This window comes from Aotus nancymaae, unplaced genomic scaffold (genome assembly GCF_030222135.1).
Source record: "Aotus nancymaae isolate 86718 unplaced genomic scaffold, 86718_ANA_hifiasm-v0.15.2.pri h1tg000064l_1, whole genome shotgun sequence".
Taxonomy (NCBI): Eukaryota; Metazoa; Chordata; class Mammalia; order Primates; family Aotidae; genus Aotus; species Aotus nancymaae.
In genome coordinates this window covers 27604340-27623456 of record NW_026988479.1, presented here as the reverse complement: position 1 = coordinate 27623456, position 19117 = coordinate 27604340, and the positions used below count along the sequence as shown (strand labels likewise).

The window sequence follows — 19117 nt, the reverse complement described above, 5'->3', positions numbered from 1 at the left end:
GTGTGACTTCACTCTCTAGGCATAGTAACCTTTACTGTTCTTTCTGTTCTTCAGTGGTTCTATTTTCATCTGTGGTAAGTATTTGGATTCCTTTGCTCTGGCCCATCTCAAGTGTGAGTACTGACTCCCTAAAATGCAGAGACATAAGTGAAGGGGCATCCCATGCTATCTTATGTACATTCTACCTAGCATCCCAGGAGAACTCTTCAAGACATGTCTTCATTCATTCAGCCTCGCTTAGCCATATTTTTAAGAAACTGATTGGCAAGGTTTGATCTGAATAGAACTCTAGACCTCGTCTGAGATGATTAAGAACTTCAAATGGGATATCTCCTCACAAGTCATCCATCCACAGAGTGTCCATGCACCTCTGAACCTTTCTCTGAGAAAGGTATCCATGCCAGACTTGCTTGGTCTTCCTCATTTCAGAAAATTTCAGCACTTCCATCTGTTTCTCAAGCCACAAACCTAGGAGTCATTCTAATTTTTACCTCTCCTGGAATCCCTAATTCATCAGTAAGTCTTAACCCCCTACCTCCAAAATATATCCCCAATATATCTACTTCTCAGCAACTTCAATGCAATTAATCTGTGAAAATGATTATTATCTCACCCGCAACAGCTTCCTATCTGTTCTTCAAGCTTTCACTCTTGCCGCCTTAACATTGATTATTTTTAAAGCAAATACAAACATCATAATCTTATACTTAGGAATCACTACTAAGAGGACACTTTCATAGACATCTTTGTAGATCTTTTTTTTATTGTACATCTTTCATTATTTTTATTCTCATATATATCATTGTACTTTAGATTCTGGGGTACACATGCAGATCATGCAGAGCTATTGCATAGGTACATAATGGCAATCTATATCCGTGTATGTACACATATGTGTTTTTTTTAACCAACATGAGAGCATAGTGTTCCTACTGTTAGAAAAATGTATAAAATACTGGAGCTGAAGCAGATTCAAAGATCATCTAGCCCAGTTTTTCTTGTTATTGGTGAGGAAAGGGGAGCTCAGAAAGGAAAATAACACACATTGTTTAGAGCAAGGCCTATTCAATAGAAAACAATATGCAAATGTGGTCTACTGGAAAGCAAAATACTCAGAGTTAAAATCTCAGATCCAAGAATACAAAAGTCACTGAAAGCACTCAAAGAAAGTTGATACCTGCAAATTATAAATTTCAGACATGAAGTGTTCTGAATTTGGAGCTGATGTTTTGCCTGCATTTTTCCCCTTTATTTCAAAGATGCATTTAAAAAAGTGATTATTCTACTTTGAGAAATCTTACATCAGGGAAGATGTTAAAATACTGTTTTATGTTTGGAAATACAGATGCTGTCTTTTATCATAACAAAGAAAAATCCCAAGTAACATTTTCCTTTTCGAAATATACAACTTAATACAATACAGTAAAAATGATTTTTCAACTTGCTTACTGAAAACATACCAGCAACTGGAAGAAACCGCAATAACAAAGATTCCTTTACTTTGATTCTATTAGTTATTTTGACTTGATGTTATTGTAAAGATCTTTTAAATTGTTGTATATTCAGTACATCAAAATATTGAAGAGTTAACAAAAATAAATTATATTGGTTCTCTTTTTATTTATTTTTTGGGGGGAAGATAGGGTCTTGCTCCATTTCTGAAGCTGGAGTGCAATGGTGCCTCAAGCTACTCGGCTCAAGCGATCTTCCTGCCTCAGCAGAGATCTAGAGTAGTCTATGGTACTTGGGAATGTGGCCTTTCATAGACGCTTGCTCTTTTTGTGCATCCCCTGAGCTGGGATCACTGACTCTAACTATTGATCCAGATCCCATTTTGATTGATTGCTTGGTGATGACATAGACTCCCACAGAAATCTGGACTCCCAACACCTATTACTAGACTTTCCTATGTTCACTTCCTTCCCTTGCCCTTCTTTTTTTTCTTTTTTAATCATGCCAGTCAGTTTTATGCTGGGATACTGACCCAAGTCCCTACACTGACTAGCTCACTACCCTCTATTCATTGTTTATAAATATGTCAGGCCCCAAGCTAATTGGTTCCCATGCACTGATAGTCAACTATGCAAAGAAACATGTCCAAGGTTAACAACTAAAATGAGCAAAGAAGTTCTGCTTTAAATCTGTATTTGCCAAGCTTACAATCTATTGCTTTCTCCCTATGATGTCTTAGTCCTCACTGGCCTGCATGTACTGAGTCCAGTATTCAAGTCTGAATGTCTTTTTGTAGCTAACTTCATTAGGATGTGCCTCATTCCTTTCCACTAAAATTCAGTCAGGCTTAAGCTGAGGATGACTGGATATTTGATATGTTAACCCTCCTTATTAGCTCAGAAGTAGTCCTTGTCTTTTCTCCCCGCTCCAAAAGTATCTAATCGGTGTCTTTCAAATCTACTGAAAATATATTTTGGGATAGAGGAGCTAGCAGAAGCTTGGCCATAGAAACAATAACTTCCTTCATATCTGTATTTTGGCATATTCTTCCTTGCATAACTATTTAGTTGTGTTTAGGAGAGGCAAATAGTCTTTATTTAGAACATTGGGCTTAAGGAACATCAGAGACCACTTGCTGTAGTGTTTTTAGTAATATATTCTTTTTTCTCCATCCTTTCATGCACATATGATATGTAAAAGATCAGGTTCAGTGTTTCTCTGATTTAAGGGTTATGCACAGGGGCAATGGTGGCAGTGGTAGGCATGAGGAGAAGCTGCTGCTACCTGGCTCTTTGGCTTTTTACTAACGCCAGAGAAACCAAGGCTGGAGCAAGTCACCTATTCAAGGTCACATAGTTTTCCAGATGATAATATATCATTACCTGTGAGAGTATTGGCACCTAACACTTTGATACTAAAATGCACTGCATAAATAAACATATAGACCACTTCTTTACATGAATGGCAGGCAGTACAATTGACTTTTTTTTCCTGCCTCAGCTGATTCTGAGAAAAGAATTGTTTTTCTCTGTTTTCTAGACCCACCTCCCTAGATTTCCTCCTGGTGCACACTGGTTGCTGCCTCCAGACTGGGTTGCCTAGCAACCAAGCTCTGCAGGCTTCCTAATAGACCAAGGCTTTTCCTTCCTGTCCAACTGCTGTACTAATGCTCATTGTTGACAAGGGAGCAACTCCCTGTGGTAATCTGGAAGCAAGTTTGGGGACTTTGTACCAGGAGCTATGGACACGTCTCCTGAAATAGGAGGGACAGAAGTTTGAGGCCAAACTCATTTTATTGCATGAATTATTAGCTGCATTGATAGATATCTGTATATGTATTTCTACTTGCTCAGTCATGAGAAATTACATTAGAGTAAGTATTTTTGTTACTGTGGAATCTGAACTCAGAAAATAACTTGCATCATCATCTTGTTGACCCCTACAATCCACAAAGAAATCCTGTAATATTGCCAGGTGTACAACCACACAGTCTGAAATAATTTCATATCTCTCACCTAGGAAGCTCAAATTTAAGCTTTGTTCAACTAGAAACCCTCAAATTCATAGAGAATCTTCACACCCATCTCATTAGATCTTAACATTAGGCCATCATCAAGGTCAGTAGAAAATGGAATGACATTCTCACTTAATAGAAAATGAGGTGAATCACCTAAAGGTAGACAGGGAAAATGAGACATAGCTTATTCCTCTAAATCCAGATTTTCACAGACATCCGACTCCAGGTGCTTTTCAACTCTGGAACAGATACATTTTCACATGGGAAAAGACTATATATTTGTAATTTGCCTGTAGAGAAGGAAGGCCAGAGGGTCATTTTCTAAATTAGTAAATAAGCTTGGAGAAATGTAACACCTTATTCTAGGTCACTCAGTAAAGCTGTGACCCTCTTATCTTTCTGAATCAAGGCAATCAGCTACTAAATGCTGCATTACTGATTTCTCTGCTTTATTCTAAAATAACATATGAACGTATTTAGAGGGATATTCAAGCAATTAAATTTTAAATAGACATGATTAGTAAAATACAATTAAACATTCAACTATTGAATGTGGCAAAATTTCATAATCTTTTTTGTTTTATTAGAAAAAAAGCAAGATAATATGTTTAGTGAGGATAGGCAATGTGTCTATTTTTCTCACTTTTGTGTCACTTATAAGTTTGTACAGAACCTGGACTATAAGAGTTGTATCATAAGTATTTATATAATTAAAAAATAAAACTAAAGAGAAAGCAAATACAAAACTGGTATGTTACCAAATATAGCAAAAAGATCTGTGTTCCAATTCCTACTTCCTGTGTTCTACTTAGATCATCTTAGATTCAAAAGCAGGAAGACCTTTCTGGCATTTAATACCACTAAAATCTCATAATGTCTTCCTGAAGAAAAATAAATTGATCTTCCTTGTGAAATAAGACTAAGCACCCAACTGGAAGGCCAGATGCCCTGTAATTCATATGGGGAACAGGAGGCAGTTTCAACCAAACCAGAAATGTCCTCTAGCCTTCGATATTTTAATTTTTCTTCCTCTTATTTAATATTACTTCATCCTGAAACACAGTGATAACCAAAGACATTTTGCATACCAAGTTCTGCAATAGATTATTTTTCTGACAAGTTAACCATGGCATAAGGGTCAAGTGCACAAATCATTGTATGTATGAGTCCAACTGACCTAGGTTAACGGCCTCCCTTCCTAATGGCTAGGCTACCCCTAGGCTCTTTCACCCACCAGTTTCTCTAAAGGTGAAATTGGGATAATCCTAGCACTTATGTCACAGTGCAGTTGTAGACACGTAGTAAGATAACATTTACAAAGCTTTTAGCTCAGATCTGGCATGTAGCTCAATAAATGTTAGCCATTAATTTCTATGATGATAATAGGTAATAGTAATTTGAACAAATATTTGGCTTTATGATTTTTTTTTAATGAGTCTATGTTTTTTGGCCTTTGTTCAATCAAGTCATGGAAAGCGTTTCTTGTATACTTCCAAGAAACGTATTCAAATGGCATTTAACAAAATTTAGCATCTTTCTAGACTCCGGGAAGAAATCCCAGAGAAGTTACAGTCTAGATAGACCTTGTCCACAAAGGAGTTTGCTGTTGGTACCCCACCAAGTCTTGTTCTCTTCCCACCCCACCACCTGGAAGGAGGAGTTATTCAGTACACACTGTTCCTGCCCCTCCCTATGCTGGATGGAAACATACCATGTTTTTCTATCACATGCTAGATTCTTCTGACACCATCTGTTCTTTTTAGCCCACAGCACACAGTTTGCCTTGCTGTCACAACTCTATTTGAAAATGTCGAGAAGAAATGTGATGAATGATTCTGAGGAATGTTGTTTACCTACTAACCATCCACCACTGAGTGGTAGGGAGTTTGAGATGCAAAATAGCACAGGCCCTTCCAACCATGGGATTTCTATGATTAGCCTTACCTAATATGTCACAGAGTTTGAAAGATAGAAAGGCTGATTCTAAGGAGTTTTAATCCAAGAAAGACTTGTTGCTATGGATCCTACTGTAGGTCTCATTTATTGAACTCTTAGTTTCCACAAGGCACTATGTTAATTACCAACCAAACATCATAGTACTTAATCCTCATAGCACTCCAACAAGAAGGAAGATACACTGTTATCATCCATATGTATGTATACTTGTGAAATTAGCAGCTCGAGAAAACCAGTTAACCTTCTCATAGTCACAGCACTAGGAAATGGAAGTGTTAAGAACCCAACTTGTCTGTCTCCAGGCACTCTGTCCTAGACCCATGCATACCCTGCCTTGGCATGCATACATTTCAAAAATAGGAAACTGATAACCAGTTAGCTTATATTCTCTGGGTCCCACTGTTGAAATGACTCCTGGAGTTACAGTTCTATTTTTCTATTATTGTAACCCCAAATTGGAAGCTCATTAAAGGAAGAGATGTTGGTGACATGATTACTCACACACACACACCCCACCTTTGGTCATGCACAGTAGATGCTAAGTATCACTAGTGGATGGTTTATCAAATGGAGCCTGTTACCAAGGTGATCAAATTATTTATCATCCACATCAGGACATATTTGAAAGGGGAAAAGGGCCTGCTAAAAATTATGCTAGGACAATACTATAAACTAGGATCATCTTGGGCACGTTGGCCCACATGGTTGCCCTAGTTATGACTCCTGTTCTACTATATTTATTCAAGGTCATGAGTCTCCTCTGAGACAAAGGTTAGGAACAGGCTTCAAAAACAGGTAAATTAGAACACCACAAAATGGAGCTGTGTATTCTAAATACAAATGTAGAAACAGAGACTATCAAAAAGACAAGTTGAATGTCATCCTGATTTTTTTTCCCTTTTATAAATGTGTTTGTGATTTTTTTTTCTGCTCCTCAGCAGATGCTACCTGATTTGTGCTCTGGCTAATGTCACTCACATCAGGAGTGTTGCCAAATGCAATGAGGTGCAACTGACACCAGAAAAGATGATAAGCAAAGAGAATGGCAGCTGGCTGTGTTTCCTTCTTATAGCATTTTAATGAATCAAGGAGCATCCTGATAGAGTACATCTGTACATGCTAGAAGCTAAACTCTAAGATCTGAGAACCCTAAAGTGGCTCCAACTTCAGGACAGGGAGGATGAGTCCTGAATAGAGGAATAAGGCCTGGGGCATATAAGAGGCAGCTGCAGTGTTAAAGAAAGAACTATAGATTAGTGGTTAGAAAATCTGAGTTCTCTCTCACTCTGTGCTAATCATTCTTTTGACTTAGGCAAAATGTTTGTCTTAATCGAGACTCTATTAACATTAAAACACTCTAGAGTTACTAACAGAGTCCCAAAGGGACTAGATAGGGGATCTAGAAAGCTACTACAAGGGGCCCATTCTTCTTTCACTATTGCTTCTCTTTCTTCTCTCTCTGCCAATCAGCTTTTCTTCTTTACCTCCCAGTCTGCCTGGTGGAAGACAAGATAACCCAATATAGGTCCAGCCAGAAAGAATGATTGATTTTTGTTTCTCATTTCCATGTCTAATTCCTAGATGAAGGTATGATGGGCCTAGCTAATGGCCCCCCACCAAAAAGTATGCACTGAGTATATATGAATTTTAGACATCATGCCTGAGGTCCACTCTTGTGGCCCAATAGTTGGTGGATTAGTTTTCATTGCAAGGGGACTGTTTGTGAGCTGAGATGTTTCCAACGATATTCATTTGCTTGTGTAACTTTATTTCCTCAAAAGTAAAATCTGACCTCCCTTCCCTTGTGTGGTTATAAGTCTTAAAGAAGATCATGTACAAGAAAAAAAAATGTGAAATTCAAAGGGCATTGCATATATCAGGCACTAGCTGTATACTTAAGTCACTCTGTGAGTCAGATGTAGAGTTATCATATTTAGGCTCACATTCTCGAAATCCCCAAATTGTAGTCTTCTTTCCATGGATACCTGGAAGGTCAACGTGATTGCAAGAAAAAAGGCAAAGCTTACCTAATGTGAATGTGGTGGGCTTAGAGTTCATCAACAGGCAAGAACTCTCTCCCACTCTAGGTTTGTAGTTAATTACCTATTTGCATTATGTAAATGCTACCTTTTAAAATTTCATATTTATAATTGTTATTATTAAACTCAGTTATTTCTCTAAGCTCTGAGATACTTAATTACCAGAACTGTAAACAGAACATAAGGTCTGCAGGATGCAAGAATATTTAGTGACACTGATAGATTTTGTTCATGACCTGCCACGATTATTAATATTACCATTAATTTCACCAGGGCAGGTTTTCAACGTGGGTACTAAACATGAAGCAAAGATGACTCCTTTATCTGGAACTTAATTCACTACCAATGCCACTCCAAAAGGAAAAGATATCTAATCTGAAAAGTGATTAATCATCAGAATATATAAGGAGCTCAGACAATTATATAGAAAAAAAATCTAATAATCTGATTTTAAAATGTGCAAAAAAACTGAATAGGCATTTCTCAAATGAAGAGACACAAATGGCCAACAGGTATAAGAAAAGGTGCCGAACACCATTGATATCATCAGAGAAATGTGAATCAAAAGTACAGTGAAATGTCACCATACCCCAGTTAAAATGGCTTTTATCCAAAAGACAGGCAATAACAAATGCTGGTGAGGATGTGGAAAAGAGAGAAGCCAGTACACTGTTAGGAGGATTGTAAATTAGTACAACCACTATGAAGAACAGTTTGGAGGTTCCTCAAAAAACTAAAAATACAGCTACCCTGTGGTCCAGTAATCCCCCTGCTGGGTATATATATTCAAAGGAAAGGAAATTAGTATATTGAAAAGATATCTGCTTTCCCATGCTATGCAGCACTGTGCACAATAGGTAAGATTTGGAAACAATCTAAGCATTCATCAACAGACAAGGGGATATAGAAAATGTGGTACATATACACAACAGAGTATTATTCAGCCATAAGAAAGAATGAGATTCTGTCATTTATAATGACATGGGTGGAACTGAAGGTCATTGTGTTGATTGAAATAAGCCAGACACAGAAAGAAAAACTTCACATGTTCTCATTTGTTTGTGTGAACTAAAAATTAAAACAAGTGAACTCATGAAGACAGAGAGTAGAATGATTGTTATGATCCTACGAAGGGTAGTGGGAGTGAGGGAGAGGAAGTGGGGATGTTTAATGGGTGCAAAAGATAGAATGAATAAGATCTAGTATTTAATGGCACAACAGGATGGCTATAGTTAATAATAATTGTATATTTTAAAATAACTAAAAGAGCATAATTGGAATGTTTATAACACAAAGGATAAATGCTTTAGGGGATGAATACCCCAAATACCCTGATGCAATTATTACACACTGTATGCCTGTATCAAAATGTCTCACAAATATATACACCTATCATGTACCACAAAAAATTAAAAATTAAAAAAAGGGATACACATCTCACTCATGCCCTGTAATAACAGTCAATCAAATGACAGATCACTACTAAGGCCTGTACTGGATAATAATTCAACAATATTGGGGGTTAGAAAAAGGCTAGAATGTAAAAGGATATTTTAGGAGTATTTTATTGATAAGCCCCTTCCACATGTCTGATCTGCAGAGTTCTTCCCTACCAACCTTCTATAGAAGAACCCCACAGTCTAATTCTGACCTTTTCATAGCCCTCTAAATCCTTACCGTTAAAAGGGGAATAATTGTATCTGCCCTATTTAGCTGGAGCTGGGAGACAACAAATGCTCTGCAAAGGAGCAGCAGAGAAGAGTTGAAAGTCAAGGTTTCAGGCATATTTGACCCAAGAAAGCCAGAAGTGATACATGTTTTGGGTGAACATGAGCTATCTTATATGGAACCACTGAGAAACTAGGTGGAGTCATTCTGTGAAGCTTCGGTGGGTAAATACATGGGCTTTAGCTCTAGGAGAAAGATGGTAAGGTGTAAACTGTTGAGTCTTAGCACAATATGAGAGAGTGAACTTGTGGAGATGAGAAAAGAAAACTGATTGAGAAGGAGTAGAAAGAGGAGGTGGCAAAGGGAAAAAGAAACCACAGGATAACCTTGAACAGGCCAAGTTTTAAAAAAAATATCAACTTGAAGAGAGGTTCTTTATACTGTCACGGGTGCACACGTGCAAACTTATATACACAGAGACACATAGCTATACATTTCCTTCACCCATACATCGCATATATACACAATAAGCTCATTTTCCTTAATTCAATATATACAACTCATGTATCCACACCTACACATAAATATGCACCCATAAATCATGCAACACACTCACACTCTTTCACCTCTGCATATTTTCTGATATAAACAAGAGTAATAATGGCATCTCAGCAAAGCTGTCTAAAACAAGAGCCCACAAATACTTTAAAGACAGGCACAGGGACAAAGACTGTGTCACCAAGAAATAATGAATCAGAAAGACGTGACCAAATGCCAACAGAAAGAGCATGACCAACTCCTGCTTCCTAAAGCTATTGGTAGTTTTTTTCTGAAATTCTGTAAATAGAATTACAAATGGAAGAACTTCAGGTTAATGGCTAAGTATTATCATTATCCAGATTGGTTCCCATTTTGGAAAGGATATTTCAGTGTTCATGTTTACCAAATGACCCTATTCAAATGCTAAATGAAAGAGCAAGATATAAAAACATATATTGCAGTCCTTCTAGATTCATTTCCCCAAATGCACACAGGAATCAACCTGGACGCAGCCATACAGCCACACACTTGAACAGCTCTTACTATGAAGTATATCACTGCTAAGACTTATATCCAGCTTTAATATTAAAGAAGCTTTTAATTACAGAGCTGAAGGTAGTACTACATAAAGAAAAGGGCAATTAGATTGACTTGCAAACTACCATATAGTAAGAACTAATTATGTATAGACACTGTTCTAAGATTTTTACATTCTCTCATTTAATCCTGAGAACTCTATGAAGTAGGTATTATTATTATTTTCATCCTACATATGAGGAAACTGAGACACTGAGAAATTAAATCTTATTTGAGGAAGTGGATTTTGAATCCAGATGGTCTAGCTCTAAATATTATGCTAAAATGAGATTTTATTCTTATGCTAGCCACAGACTAGTAGTGACTTTCTGTGGTCCTCTGTGGAAAAGTACTTTGGGCTATGTTTGGGTTTCACAAGAAGGACTGCTATACTCAATGGCTGAAGTGAGCCACAGGTAAGAAGGTGAATGAAGACATGCATAGAGAGTATTTGCAACACTGACCCGGGTTCCAGAGGATGAGCAACTACTAAATATATGTGTGAGCTTGCCCAAATACCACAGGTGAGAAGTGAAGGAATCAAAGACAACTTCATTACCTTGGCAACATTGTAACGGATTTTGGACTCACGTGAGAACATCTTACCACAACCCTGAGTGGTTCAACATCCTTAGGGTTTAGGTCATTATCCTCTAGTTTAGAATTTCACAACTGAAATGTTTTTGTTTTTCTAACTCCTCTCTGCCTGAATTCTCCAGAGGGACAGAATCAATAAGGTGTGTGTGTGTGTGTGTGTGTGTGTGTGTGTGTGTGTGTGTAGACATTTAAAAGGGAGACTTGACTCCCATGATTACAGAGAAGAAGTCTCACAATAGGCCCTCTGCAAACTGAGGAAAGAGAGAAGCTGGTAATATGGTTTAGTTCAAGACAAAAACTCCTCGAAATCAGGAAAGCTGACAGTGCAGCCCTCAGTCTAAGGCCGAAAGCCTGAGAGTCCCCCAGGGGACCACTGGTTCAAGTTTTGGAATCCTAAGGCCAAAGAACCTGGAGCCTAATGTCCAAGGGCAGTAGGAGAGGAAGCAAGGCATCCAGCAAGGTATGAACTTCAAATATCTGAGATAGGTCTCAGTCAATTTAGGAAGTTTCTTTTAAGGACTGTACACCCCTGATGCAGCCTCAGGAGATCCTCATGACATATGCCCAAGATGGTCGGGCACAGCTTGGTTTTATACATTTTAGGGAGACATGAGACATCAGTCATTAAGTCTAAGATGCACATTGGTTCAGTCCGGAAAGGTAGGACAACTTGAAGCAGGGAGGGGGCTTCCAGGTCATAGAGTAGATAAGAGACAAACTGTTGCATTCTTTCGCATTTCTGATCAGATAGATATGCATTTATCTCAGTGAGCAGAGGGATGACTTTGAGTTCTGTCTGTCCTTTGTCCACAAGGAAATTCCTTGTCAGGGAGGTATGCAGCTTTTCATCTTAGTAGCGATCTTTTTTAGGAATAGAATGGGAGGCAGATTTGCCCTAAGCAGTTCCCAGCTTGACTTTTCCCCTTGGCTTAGTGATTTTGAGGTTCCAAGATTTATTTTCCTTTTACAAAGGAGAGAGAGAGAGAGCCAGAAGACTCAGCAAGCTGCTTATGCTCTTCTTCCCCCTGCTTTGTTCTGGCCATGCTGGCAGATGATTGGATGGTGCCCACCCACATTGAGGGAGGGTCTTCCTCTCCTAGTCTGCAGACTCAAATGTCAATCTCCTCTGGCAACACACTCACAGCCACACCCAGAAACAGGACTTCACTAGCCATCTAGGCATCCCTCAATACAGCCAAGTTGACACCTAATATTAACCATCACAAAGTCAACTATTTGTCAACTTGGCACCCATATATGTTTTTAAATTATACTTAATTTCCAAGATGATAATAAGGTCATAATTCTGCCTAACATAATTATTCTTTATACAAGCAAAAATGCACAAATACTTAAATATTATTACATAAGACTAACACTTAAGTGCTGACATTGTCAATAAATTTTATGTTACATTTCATGGGAATAAGAAAGAAAGATATTTGCTTAATACAGGTGTATATATATATGCACAAACATATTTTTAACAAAATGAGCAAATATAACAATTATAATCTTCATTTCTGTAACTGGTCATATGATCATAGTTGCTATTAATAATTACCTTTTCCTGCTTGTAATCCCAAGCACTTTGGAAGGCTGAGGCTGGCAGATCATCTGAGTTCAAGAGTTTGAGACCGGCCTGGCCAGTGTAGTGAAACTCTGTCTGTACTAAAAATACAAAAATTAGCCAGATGTGGTAGCAGGCACCTGAAATTCCAGCTACTTGGGAGGCTGAGGCAGGAGAATTGCTTGAACCCAGGATGCAAGGTTGCAGTGAGCTGAGATTGCACCACTGCACTCCAGCCTGGGTTACAAAGTGAGACTCTGTCTCAAAAAAAAAAAAAAATTACCTTGTTCTATTATTTTATATTTTCTTTGACTTTAGCATGTACTTCACCAGTTTTTTATTTGCTAGAGTGAACTAAACTTTTATTCTTTTTGTTTTTTGAGATAGAGTCTCTTTCTGTTGCCCAGGCTGGAATGCAGTGGCGTGATGTCAGCTCACTGCAAACTCCACCTCCTGGGTTCAAGTGATTCTCCTGTCTCAGCCTCCCAAATAGCTAGGATTACAGGCGTGTACCATCATACCCAGCTAACTTCTATATTTTTAGTAGAGACCAGGTTTGATCATGTTGGCAAGGCTGGTCTCAAACTCCCGACCTCAGGTGATCTGCCCGCTTCAGCCTCCCAAAGTGCTGGGATTACAGACATGAGCCACCACACTAGGCTCCAAGCTTTTATTCTTACAGGATCTGTGGCATCCGTAGTCCTGCCTTTATTGGGCTATTTTCTATGGACCTTAACCATAGGGTAGGGTGATACTATTAATAAGAGACATCCTAAGGGATTTTTTTATATTCCAGACATACTCTCTTTTACCTCCACTGTGGAGTAGTAGTCCAATTTTGATAGTCTGGGTTAGTTACCCCAGCCAATACTATAACCCCTTTTTTAACCTTTTGACTTAGAGGCATGAGGAGTTAAAAGTGGCCAAGTGGCAGTCTTAACTTTCATTTCAATGGAATCATTGTTGTGTCTTGGTGGCAGCGTTCCTCCCTCTGGAACTAAGACCTCTAGGCCAGCAGAACATAATGTCATGGGAACAGGAAGCAAAAATTCCACCGTTGGGTCACTAGGGGTAATGGTGAGTGGTGCCACTTGTACTTCCCATTAACCATCACACTGCCTCACATTTATCACTAAACATCATAGAATTCAATGTACAATAAAGCTCCTTGATGTGCTTATAATACAGTGGGGATTTAAATGAATGTTCAAAAATTGTGACAGTGAAGAAAGTGATTTTCCATACTCAGAATTCAATAGAGAGGAAAATAAAAGGACAGTTGAAATTTCACCACTTGAACAAAGCTCAATATATTTAGCTGCTCTATCAGACCACTAACAAAATAATGCGTGCACCTTCCAAAAAGAATATGGTGCTTCATACTGAACAATGGATAAGGTAAGAAGAGTACTCTATATCAATTTAATTTTTATAACATCTTCTAGCAGTCCTGCTAGAGAACTTAAGAAAGGTCACTGAGCCACTCTGAGAAGATCCGGAACGATTACCCCAAGCTCTAATACCCAGCTTATTTTTTCTCTGGCTTCAAATTTGCCATTTAGGGAATGGGAAGAACAAAATGTTTGTCAGTCTCTCTCATGACCAAAGGTCTGTGGGCAGGTGACTGGCAGGGAAAAGGGCTGTGGGCTGTGTCCATGGAAGGGCTTGGCCCTCAGCCTGGCTTCATTTGAATCATACACTCAAGTGAGAGAATTAACCAGCTGTGGAGATTGAGTTCACTGAAAAGGAAAAATGAGGCTGCCAAAGTGGGGGCGGGGGGATGCTAATACAATTTAAGACTGTGTTAAATACAACAGGCATTTATTTATTTTTTCCTTGCTCTGCTTCAAGAAGGGTATAAGCGGGTAACAAAAGTTTAGTCCAGAAACAACTAGATAGAAATCTCTCTCCACACATTTGGCTGTCAAATCACACACTGAAATAGAGTCCTAAATTCCAAAAAAGAACTTCAGGAGGTCTTTTGGGGAATTAGAACTTGAAGGGTGACCAGCAAGATGATGGGGAAAAAAAAATGGCATGTGGTAGATGACTGAAGAACCTGAGAATATTTATTCTAACAAAAGGAAATTAAAGACAGTTTTGTTTTACCTAACATTTAAAATTGTCACATTGAAGAAGAATAAGACATTTTTGTGTGTGTGGGTTTGGAGAACAGTATACAACTGATAGTAGAAAGTTCTAAAACTTGTTCAAAAATAAAAATCAATGCTTGTGAAGTAGTGATTAATATCAGAACTATTCAAAAAGAAGCAAGTGTATAAATCTTTCTGCAACATGCCTAATGTTAGGTGGTCATAAGGAACTTTAAAAAATCATGCATTTAACCAACTCAGTCATATGTTTTCTAAGTTAACTTTCCTTCTTTATTAGGCACTATTGTGGAAGATTTCATGTACTTATTTGCTAAGTCTTAAGAAGTAACTTGGATTAGGTTTTTGTATAAAATGCCATAGAATTTTTGATAAAAATTAAGGAGGGAAGTATGTCACATGTCTGGATGGATCAAAGTGGCTAAGGTGAGATATCATCTACTTCAATTGTCATGAGATTTACTTTTCAAATTTTTCCCTACAAAGGAACAAAAAATTTCCAATACATACAGATTTTGGGGCTATAGATTATACTATCAGCCATTTGGAAGACTGGACAATAGCAAATCATTTATCACTGAAACAATGCATTAGTCCAGCTCCTTTGAACTGAAAGAGGTTTCAGGACCAATCCCTGTATCCCCTTCTTTTCTCTCTTTATGAATTCTACTAAGTTATTATTCTCATAAGAGTTAGCCTACCTGATCCAGCTATTTGTAATGCAGTTAGTGACCTCACCACCCTGACTCCAGTTTAATATCTTATTATATATGGAAAGAAAAGAGTGAAGCTGTTCTTTCATCTGTTCCGTAACTCCCAGACTTTAAAAAAAAAAACTGTCTGCATTTTCAGAAGGTTTTATATCAGATTCCCTATACTTTGCTGATACAGCAGTAGATACAATAGCTGTGTAGGGCAATTTTGTAGCCAACTTACTGCAACTGAACAAAACAGGATGAGAGATTGTATTCAAAATTTAGTTTCACAGTTCTGTATGTCTTTCCAGATGACTAAGATCAGAACTTTCATTCATAGAATATGACAATAAGTCACAATGGTTAAAAAGGGTTGGGGGGGGATCTCTTTCCTTATAGGTGCTGCTGAATTGAATGTATTTAGAACCAAAAATCACAAACATGATAATTTAATGCCTTCAAAATAAAGTAAATAAGAACAAGGGATGGATATGAAGCAATAGAAAGGATAGTGTTGGCATTTAGTTGGAACCACTGTGCTCTGCTTAAGCACTTTGTAATTCAACAACATCAACACAACAACAGTTTTAAAATGTAGCTTAACCAAACACTTCAGTTGAGTATTTTTAGCTTGTAGATTTGCCATTTAAACTGGAAAGATCATTAAACATCACCTGGTCCAGTGGTTTTTAACTCTGACTCCAGATTCAAATGCCTGCACAGCTTTTTAAAAATACTAATGGCTGCTCCTTACACCAGATCAATTAGATGAATATCTCTGCCATAAGAACACAATGGTGTACTTTAAAAATGTCGCCAGCTGATTCTAACATACAGCTAGGCATAAGAAGCAATATGAAGAACAAAAGCTGAAAGAAATAAGAGTTTAAGATTGTAGTAGCATGCGATAGCATAATCAACTCTTAATTTTTAATGATTAGCTTCATAGGTTCAAGCTACAAGATGTCCAGAAATAAATGCAAAGAAGAAGTAATGAAATGAAAATGTGCAACAGTCATCAAGATTCTTATTTGATTATAGCAAATACTTGGCAAGTTGGAAGTATGCTATACCTTCTATACCTATAATGTTCCAGAAATAACTAGACACTTTATATTTCTCTTTAAATCCAGTAATAATCCATTAAAGAAATAAAGACACCAATGTGCAGGCAAGTAAATCAATTGCCAAGTATACAAGCTAATAAATTTCCCAGGATGAATTTAGATTTTTTTATTTCAAGCAAAATTTACAAAAAGTTAAATGCATAGATCTTCAGTGTACAATGAGTTTAGCAACTATATACATCTATGTAAACAACACTACTATCAAGATGAAGAATGTTTTTATCACCTAGAAAATTACCTCATGTCCCCTTCCAGTCAATCCACTCACCACATGCAACAATGATGGTTCTGATTTCTATCACCATGTACGAGACCTTCACATCTTAGGACATCATATAGTGCTTTCTCATTCGTTTCTTGCTAGTTTGTGTAGTATCATTTTTTTAAAAAAATCCATTCATATGGTTCCATGTTATTAGTAATTTGTTACTTTGATGTAGCTGAGGAGTATTCCATTATATGAATATACCACAACTTATGTACCCATTGTACTCTTGACATTGGCTATTGTTAGTAAAGCCTTTGGCTATCAGTAAAGCTGCTATAAACATGCTCGAGTCTTGTTGTAGATACATTTTCATTTCTCGTAAGTAAATACTTAGGGATGGAATTTCTGAGTCATGACAGAGGTATATGGTTAAATTCATGAAAATTATCAAGCTGTTTTCCAAATTGGCTGTTCTGTTACCTGCTTCCCTGAATAACATCTGGGAGGTCCACTTACTCCACATCCTCACCAACATTTGTTGTTGCTACAACGAAGTGGTGCAATATTTTATTTTTATTTTAGTTTACATTTCTCTGATGACTAATGAATGATATGAGGCAAATTTTCATGTGCAATTCACCATTTTTTTTGAAATGTCCAAAACTTTCTTTCAGTTGTAAAAAATAATAATAAAATAAAAACAGTATCTTTTTATGAATCATTTGTTCTTATTCTGGGTCAAGTTAATCATTGAATATAGATGCAAATATTTTTTCCCACATTGTGGCTAAACTTTTAATTTTCTTTTGATAAGCAGAGAATTTTTTTTTATTTTGGTGAAATCCTATTACTTTTTTGAAGTGTTTATTGTTTCATCTCTATAAAATCTTGCCTAACCTAAGATCATAATAGTCTTCTGTGTTTTTTTCTTCACAAAATCTTTACAGCTTTAGCTTTTATAATTGGGTTTATAATTTATCTACATTAATTTTGTGAATATAGTGAATTGTGGCTAATATTCATTATATTTCCATGATTATCCATTTATTCCAGCACTGTTTGTTCAAAGACTTTCCATTGAAGTGCCTTTGAGCTTTCGTTGAAATTAACTGACTATGCGTGTATTGATTTATTTCTGAGCTCTACTTTGTCCCATTGACCAACTTTTATATCCTTATGCTAATACAATACTGCCTCTTGATTGTTATGGCTTGCTGCAGGTCTTGATATCAAGTAATATAATTCATTTGAATTTGTTCTTTTTCAAGATAGCTTTGGAAATTCTATATTTCTTGTATTTTCATATAAATTTTAGAATAAAATCTATTTCAACAAAAAATGCAAATTTCATTTAGTGCATAATTAGGTCCAATCAAACAATATTAAATCTTCCACTTCATTTACATGTTATCTTCATAAACTTAGGTCTTCTTTAAATCTCTGAAGAATATGTTAGAATGTTTAGTAGAGAGTTTCTATATCTCTTTGGGCAGTGCAGGGGGGGCATAAAGTTATAATGGTTAATGGGTACAAAAATACAGTTAGAAGGAATAAGATCTAGTATTCAGTGGTACAATAGGTTAACTATAGTTAACAGCAATTTATGGTATATTTCAAAATAACTGAAAGGCTGGAATTGAAATGCTCCTAACACAAAGAAATGATAAATACTTGAGGTTATGGCTACCCTAATTTAATCATTATACATTGTATGCTTGTATTGAAATATCACATGTACCCCAAAAATATGTATAACTATTATGTATCCATAATTAAAATTTGTTAAATATATATGGTCTGTTTATGCTATTGTAAATGGTGTATTTATATTTTATCTTCCAAATGTTTGCAGCTAGATAGAAATACAACCTTTATTTTTTATTGATATCAATCATTACCATGGGTTACCTGTAATATGTCAGAAACTCTATTAAAGATTCTGCACTTCAATATTTTATGGCAATCTATTTAAGAGAAAATGAAACTCAGGAGGAAATAAATGAATTATATATTCAAGAATATAAAGCTAACAATGTTTAAACTGCTCTGCTTAAATCATAATATAGAGAACCTTGAGTATCTCTTGAGGGCATCCTTGAGGGCATGAGCCTACCAGTCAGTGAGTTTCCATGGTAGGTCCTTCAGCAGGGAAATATAAGGATGTTTTAAGAAATATATGCAGATGGAGGTGGGAAAAATGAAATGGATGGGGTGATGAGAGACAGATTACATGTTGTCAAATATCTCACATACTACCACCTCCAATTCAATTCCATTTATTTAAGTTTGCTAGGAGTGAAGCTTCATGCTGCCACTCTGGAAAACAGTCTGATAGTTGTTTGTTTAGTGATAAAGCATAGAATTATTGTATGACCTAGCAGTTTCACTCCTAGGTACACACCGAAGAGAAATGAAAATACATGTCCACACAAAAACTTGCATGTGAATATTTATTGGAGCATTACTTATAATACCCGAAGGTGAAAAGAGCCCAAATATTAATGAACTGATAAATGGATAAGAAAAATGCAGTGCATCTATTTAAAAGAAACTATTTGTCT

General features: G+C 36.8%; 1 long non-coding RNA gene across 1 annotated transcript in view; it reads left to right on the top strand.

The window, feature by feature from the left end:
• LOC135270610 (uncharacterized) overlaps positions 1-17957 on the top strand; it is a 372604-nt gene extending 354647 nt beyond the window's left edge. The window contains exon 5 of the long non-coding RNA XR_010338751.1: positions 16171-17957. This is a non-coding gene — a long non-coding RNA (uncharacterized LOC135270610). The remainder of the gene's footprint in view (positions 1-16170) is intronic.
• The last annotated feature ends 1160 nt before the right edge of the window (positions 17958-19117 follow it).